Source organism: Medicago sativa, chromosome 4 (genome assembly GCF_051527215.1).
Source record: "Medicago sativa cultivar Bolivia chromosome 4, Bolivia_mono, whole genome shotgun sequence".
NCBI classification, from domain to species: Eukaryota; Viridiplantae; Streptophyta; class Magnoliopsida; order Fabales; family Fabaceae; genus Medicago; species Medicago sativa.
Window position 1 is genome coordinate 59,738,339 of NC_140752.1, and position 7,846 is coordinate 59,746,184.

Below are 7,846 nucleotides of genomic sequence, written 5' to 3' on the forward strand. Positions count from 1 at the left end.
GTCTCATCCCTTGGTTATATTGAGCATAGTTCATTTGCTCAACACCGTTAATAGCACTACCTAGTTGGCAATCAACACTAGCATGACCAGTTATACCACAAATTTCACAAGAAGGAGTAAAAGCAGAATTGATAGCACTAACATTGAGTTTTTCAAGTTTTTCAGTTAGTGTATCAATTTTAGAAGCAAGGTGATCATAGTTAGAGACTTCGTACATACCTGCCTCCTTTTTGGAGGATGAAGAACTAGTGATGGCTCTCTCGTCGGTCCATTTGTAATGATTTTGAGCCATGTCTTCAATCAAGGCATATGCCTCCGTATAATTCTTGTTGATGAGAGCTCCACCTGCAGCTGCATCAACAGACATCTTAGTGGTATAAGTCAAGCCATTATAAAAAGTGTGGACTATAAGCCACTTCTCTAGGCCATGGTGGGGACAAAGTCTTAGCATTTCTTTGAAACGCTCCCACGCCTCATAGAGAGATTCCCCATCTTTTTGGTTGAACCGAGTGATTTGGTCTCTAAGTTTAGCGGTTTTAGATGGTGGAAAGAATCGGGCAAGGAATGCTTGCCTCATCTGATCCCATGAAGTAATGGAACCGTCTTCGAGGGAATGGAACCAAGCGCTAGCTCTATCCCTTAAGGAAAAGGGAAAGAGTTGAAGTCTTACGGCCTCTTGGTTCTCCTTCATGGTTCCACTAATTCGTAGGAAAACAGATATGTGAAGATTGGGATCCTCAGTGGTGTTATACCCTAATTTTGGACCTAAAAATACAAACTCAGTCTTTCTTTTCTTGTATTTCAAGTCATGTGAACAGTCTCTGATCAATTACATCTTTCTCTGCATTTTATTTCAATATTATTTGCAAAATTCATGAAAAAGGGCATTTTAGTCATTTCCTATGTTAAAATTTCTTTCAATCTTTGAAAAAATTGTTTGAGTCTTTTCAAATAGTTTGAATAAGCCCTTATTTCAATTCTATGACAAAATCCATTTCAAAAATTGCATTTGAAGTCATTTTGAGTCAGTTTAGCCCCTAGGGGCATTTTAGTCTTTTCATGTGTCAAAACTCTGTTCAAATCTTAAAAATTGTCTCTGAGTCTTTCAAATTGGTTTAATTAAACTTTTGTTTCAATTCTCTGTTAAAAAATCCATTTTTAAATTTCATCTGAGTCATTTTTAGTCGTTTTAGCCCCAGGGGCATTTTGGTCATTTCACACGAAATTTCGGCAGAGAGAGGTTACTTTAAAGTACCTCATTTAAGCCATTGGTTCATTTTAGTCCGTTTTGTCAAATTTTAATCGTTTCACTTTACGTTTAGTCAAATTGCCATTTTTATTCCAATTTTATTTTTTAATTTTTTTTTTAGTCCAAAACTTCCAAAAATTGCATCCAAGTCCTTTTTCTAATTTCAAGTTTTATTTTTAAGTCCTCTTTTGATATTTCGAAACTTTATTTTATTTTTTTTAAATTGCAGATTAGTCTTTTTTTAAATTTACAGATTGGTCCTTTAGTTTTTAAAAATTGCAGAAAGGCCCATGTCCAAGTCATCAGTCCAGCACAGGTGTCAAAAGCTTATTGGGTCACAAGTCATAAGCTGGCCTATAAATACCAGCCAACTCATCCATGTGTCAGAGATCACCATTCAATTTCGGCCAACTCAACAAACACAATTACATTTTCTCTCTCCCAGATCAAAAGGATCAAACCCAGAAATTTCACAAGAACACGATGAAGGTTTGAACAATCTTCAAACCCTAACCGTTTCTCAACAACACAATCCAACACAAATTCACGAAAGATTCATCACCAAATACACCATTCAACAACAAATTTCACCAGAAAACGAATCAACAGCTCCAAATTTCCCAATTAAGTTGAGAATCATTTCGATTCTCAGATATCTTCAAACGAAGACTTCATCACTGAATCGTGTCTTCTCCCTGCAATTCGAACAATCAAGTGATCACAAGAAGAAGACACAGAGAGAAGAGGAGAAGAAAGAACGAAGGATCTCCAAACCCTGCAATTCGAACAATCAAGTGATCACAAGAAGAAGACACAGAGAGAAGAGGAGAAGAAAGAACGAAGAATCTCCAGGTAAACTCATCAAATCCTCTCGCCTTTTTGTTATAAATCATCATCGAAGATTTGATAACGTAAATAAACGGTGAATCGAAGCAAGAATCATGAAAACATTCGAAAAACATCAAAACCGAAACCCTAAAAGTGCAATTCGTGAGGATCAACCGTTTATTTGCGAAAATTGAGTCCAAATCCATAATCAGTGAAGAAGATAGAAAGATTAGGGTTTCGTTTCATGAGATTCAAGAAGCTTTGAAGATATAGGACCGAACGATTCAATCCTAGATCTAATCTGATCTAAGCTCTTTTTCAAGAAAACGTTTTCGAAATCATAAAGAGGATAGAAAGAGCTTCAAGAAGATGTGCTTATTTTTCAGATCGGAGTAGGTTGAAACTCCGACGCGGCGGCGCCGCCATGGGCCACCACGTCGGAGGAGGAAGGTCTCGTCGGAGAAGAGAAAGTCATTTGCAGACTCTCTCTCTCTAGTTTCGTTTTAGAGAGAGAAGTGGAGAGGGGAAGTGAACCAGAACCGGTTCAAGGCGTTATATAGGCCAACGAACCGGTTCGACCCATGGTTCCAACCCTAACCCGCCTCTTAAGCCCATTTCCCATGCCTGTGTGACTTTATGCTATGCACACCCCCCTTTCTTGCATGCTTTACTGATCTCTTGCTAATTGCACCCCTGCATGTTCAAAAAAATCCTTTAAAATTTCTAAAAGATTTTCCATGCATTCTTGATTGTTTTCTTGACATTTCTGTGGTATTGTTATGTGCTAAACCTTGATCAAAAAATAAAGAGTATTTTCTTGTAAAAGGTTTACCATTTTTGTCAAAAATTGTGAAGTTCTTGAGCCTAAAACCTTTAAAAATTCTAGAGAAATTTTCATATACATTTCTTGATAACTTTGTAGTGTTTTTGTGATGAGTCTTGCATATTAAAATGGTAAAGGGTAATGTGTTAATTCTCTTGCTATTTTGTGGTGCTTTTGTGTAAAAAATTGATGAAAATTTGCTTGATTCCAATTCCAATTTCTTGATGAATACTTGTGACCTATACCACTTGATTTTATGGAGTTTTAGCCACTGTTTGTGTTTGATATTGCTGCATGAGTGTGAACCTTGATTAGTTACTTAGTTTACAAGTTACTTGTGTAAATAAATAATGCAAATATGCCTAAGTTTGCTTCCAAAATGACAAGTTCACCATGTTGCCTTAATTCCCATTCTAAAATCTGATTCTAAACCTTTAAAAGTGTGTTGGAATGCGAGAATTATAGGTCATATGGCTCTTGCATTTTATGGTCAAATTTTAGTCATGTTTTAGCACTCATTTTGCCCTTGTTTTGGGTTGTTTTCTATGCTTTATGTTATAGTGTTTCTCTTGCTTTATTTCTTTTAATAATACCATGTGTTACTAACCATTTCATTTCATGTCTCATATATTTCATAAGCATCCACATTCCACCCCATATTCATCTCCATTTCTCTTGCGATTTAATTTGTACCAAGGCTTAGAATGTAAAGACTTAGGAGCTTTTGTAATATTTTTCTTATGCATTTTTAAAATTCTTGCAAGACCATAGAATGTATCTAGGCCAATGATGTAAAGGACAATGGACTCTAATAATGTACACCGACACAAGCACCGACACATGCACACACCTCACTTTAGGTATATAGCTAGATATATGCATGTTTAGATGTATGTTTAGGATTGTATGTCTAGATGAATGTTTAGGCTTTATACTTAGAAAAATCAATTTTCCAAAAAAAATATGAACAAACTTCACTCAAACCATTTTCTAAATAAACCTTGGGATCAAAATCCCATTGTAATTTTCCCTTTTATTTTCTTAATCAAATTTCAATGAACTTTAATCATGCTTGACTTCTTTTGCAAAATCACTAATCAAACCTCACCTTTTCTTAAATTCTCATGCCCTTGAGGCCTCTTTCTATTCTTCAAATTCCAATTTTCAAACTTAAAATCAACCAACAAAAACAAAAACATTTTTGGAAGAGAACTACGGTGGATTTGATCCCTTAAACGGGTACGTAGGCAAGGAACAAAATTCCTTCAATTCAAATAAAATAAAAATTCAAACACATTCTTCTCCCTCCAATTCTTCACTTAGAAATTCTTAGATTTAAATGAACATTTTCAAATAGCATTTAAAAATAAAGCGCGCGCGTAGAAATTAAAGACGGTTCCTATAGGTTACTATAGTCGTTATGGGTGCCTAACACCTTTCCGTAGCGAAAACAACTCCCGGACCTCGATTCTCAAGGGTTTTGCTTACTTTTTCCCTTCCCAAGAAAAAATAAGATATCACCGGTTTAAAAGGTTCAAACGTAATCAATGTTTGACACCCGAAAACCAAGATAAAACAGCTGGCGACTTCACTGGGGAGATTCGAGGGTTACGCCTAGTCTTTATTTCCACGCTTACGCTCTTTTTACTTGTTTCTTTTACTTGCTTTCCTATGTGAATAAATGTTGAATCTCTTGCAAACGTGTGGGGTGAGAATATCAAAAGTCCTGCACCCGGACTGAGTGAACTTAGGATTTAGGAGGGATATAATCGACAATTCATTCCGGGGGTTGCCTCGTGTTTTGGATTATGCGATCAATCCCACATAGCTGAGGCATTTTGGGGGTGATGTTGTCGGCGCGTGTTGTCGCGTTTAGGCACTTTACTTCTAATTGTTCTATGACGCTATGAACCGTAGATAACCGAACCCATCCATGGCCATTTTCTAGGATGTAGTGCGGAGGCTAAACCGAGTGTTGTCTCGAGTTTTAGTCGTCACGCAATACTACACTCAAGTTAGACCTTCCGCGGATAATCTTGGAGCGAGTGTTGTCTCGTGACACCATGATATACGTCGGAGAGGTTGCAACTTGGGAACTTTTTTAGAACCCGGTTACTATTTCCTAAAACCCTAGTTTCACCGGACGCCGTGTCCACCCATGACTCCTCGACTTTGAACTTCAAACCCACCATGTTTTCTCCGAACTTGAACATAATCATGCATTCATGCATACATGCATAAACTTTTTTCCATGCATTGTTATCGAAGGGCTTAGACAAGTTGAATTTGTAAACATTGTAGGAATGAAGAAAACTAAGTCCTACAAGTTCAAGGAAGTGGATTTGGCTAGTTTGAGAGATTTGGCACTCAAGATCGAGGATCCGACTGGTTTCCGACGCCGTTATGGGGCTTTACTTACTATTCTCCAGACTAATGTGGATGAGAAGCTTGTGCACACTCTAGTGCAATTCTATGATCGGGACTATCGGTGCTTCACTTTCCCCGACTTTCAGTTGGTGCCTACTCTAGAGGCTTATTCTCACTTGATGGGTCTATCTATTGCTAAGGGGGTACCCTTTGCGGGACTTGAGAATCCTCCTACTCCATTGGTTATTGCTAAAGATCTCTATCTCAAGACCACCGATGTCTCCAAGAATCTTGTCACTAAGGCTCGCATCCGAGGGTTCACTTCAGAGTATCTTCTTGGGAAAGCCATCCTCAATACCACTTGTCAGGACACTCTTGAGGCTATTCTCGCACTTCTCATCTATGGGCTTATTCTCTTTCCGAATCTTGATGACTTCGTGGACATGAATGCTATTATGATCTTCCACTCCAAGAATCCGGTTCCTACCTTGCTAGCTGACACATACCATGCTATTCATGATCGTTCCGGCAAGGGTCGTGGATACATTCTTTGTTGTGTGCCTCTCCTCTATAGGTGGTTTATTTCGCACCTTCCGGAGTCTTTCCATGACAATCCGGAGAATTGGTCTATTTCACAGAGGATTATGGCTCTCACTCCTAATGAAGTGGTTTGGCTCACTCTCGCTTCTAGGGTTAAGGAAATCATCTTTGGTGGTGGTAAGTTTCTTAATGTACCTCTTCTTGGTACCCGGGGTGGAATCAACTATAACCCGGAGCTCGCCTTGCGACAGTTTGGTTTCCCGATGAAAGAAAAGCCCATCAATCTTGCTACAGCTCCTTACTTCTTTCACTACTCCAATGCTCCCACGGGAATAAGAGAGGATTTCATGGAAGCTTGGTCTAAACTTCGAAAGAAAGAGGTGAAGCATATGGGTGTAAGGTCCGGTGTTACTCATGAGGCCTATACACAGTGGGTGTTAAACCAAGCTGTGGAGATTGGTATGCCTTACCCCTCTATGAGATATGTGTCTGCATCTATTCCTACCATGCCTTTGCCTCTACTTCCACCTACCCAGGAGATGTATCAGGAGCATCTAGCCATGGAGAGTCGGGAGAAGCATCAGTGGAGGGCTAGATACTATGAGGCTGAGAACTTGATCATGACTTTGGATGGAAAGGATGAGTAGCAGACTCATGAGGTCTTGACACTGAAGAAAGAGTTAGCTAAGGCTAAGAGAGAGATTGAAGAGAAAGATAGGTTGCTTATGAGGGACTCTAAGAGGGCTAGGGGTGCCCGTGACTTCTATGCACGATACTGCAGCTATGAGTCTGAGTCTGAGGATGATGCTTCCACTTCCTATGCTTAAGGATTTCTACTTCCTGTTGTTACTTCCAGTTGTTTATGTTGTTTTACATTTCAAAGTCCATCCCTTGGCTCCTGTAAAGCTATATGTTGGTTGTTTGTTTCCCGTTTATGTTAATTGTTGTTTAGTAATGTTTGCAAATTTCTAATTTGTCTAAAATTCTTCGATAATACAAAAAAAGAGTCTTTTTGCATATGCATTAACACATTTCATGCATCATATGCATTCATTGGGCATAAAAAACTTCTCTCGTGCTCATTGCCTCCTGGTTTTGTCCGCCGCAGCCTGAAAAGTGGCTCGTGTTCGCAAAGTCTACCAACCAGATAGAATTCATCAAACAAGATTTCACAAGAGAAGGATTATGGCTAACTTTGAAGAAGAAAATGCTCAGCTCCGTGCCGAACTGGCTGCTATGAAAGAAGACTTGGCTAAGGCCCATGATGCTATGTCCGCTATGATGGCTGCACAAGAACAACCAGCCACATCTATTCCAGCTGCTACTGAAACAATTCCATCTATCCCACTGTCTACTGTGGCTACTGATGCTCGGTTTGTTATGCCCAATGGGCGTCCTTATGGACTCTCGGCTTACTATTCTCCTAATACTGCTGCTGGTGTCTCTGGTGTTGCTGGTCAAGGACAGATTCCCGTATCTACTGCTATGCCTCAGGTGACTACTGTTACCGACCCTATTGTCCACACGGTGCAACAGGTGATTGATGTCGATACTCCGCGTGGACCAGACCCTGTAATGGAAGCTATGAAACGACAGATAAATGAGTTGGCTGGAGAACTCCGTGAGGTCAAGGCTAGCCGTGGAAACAATGTCTCTGCTAAGGCTCGTGATCTATGCTTGGTATCCCGATTTGAGATTCCTAAGAAGTTTAAGGTGCCAGATTTTGACAAATAAATGGATCTTCCTGTCCGCATAGCCATGTCATTCTGTACGTCCGAAAGATGGCCAATTATGCAGATAATGATGCACTGATGATACACTGCTTCCAAGACAGCCTAGCAGAGGATGCGGCAGATTGGTACACTGGTTTGAGCAAAGATAATATCCATACTTTCGAGGATCTTGCTGCTGCTTTTGAAAGTCATTACGAGTTCAATACCCGCTTGAAGCCAAATAGGGACTCTCTTAAGTCCTTGTCTCAGAAGTCAGATGAAACTTTCCGTGAATATGCTCAGAGGTGGAGAGGGGCAGCTGCCCGT

The 7,846-nt window shown here is 39.6% G+C and overlaps 1 non-coding gene across 1 annotated transcript; it reads left to right on the forward strand.

Moving 5' to 3' along the window:
• The first annotated feature begins 422 nt into the window (after window positions 1–422).
• On the forward strand, window positions 423–529 carry LOC146930316 (small nucleolar RNA R71). The gene has a single exon (XR_015009058.1). It is a non-coding gene; the product is annotated as a small nucleolar RNA R71 (small nucleolar RNA).
• Window positions 530–7,846: the final 7,317 nt, after the last annotated feature.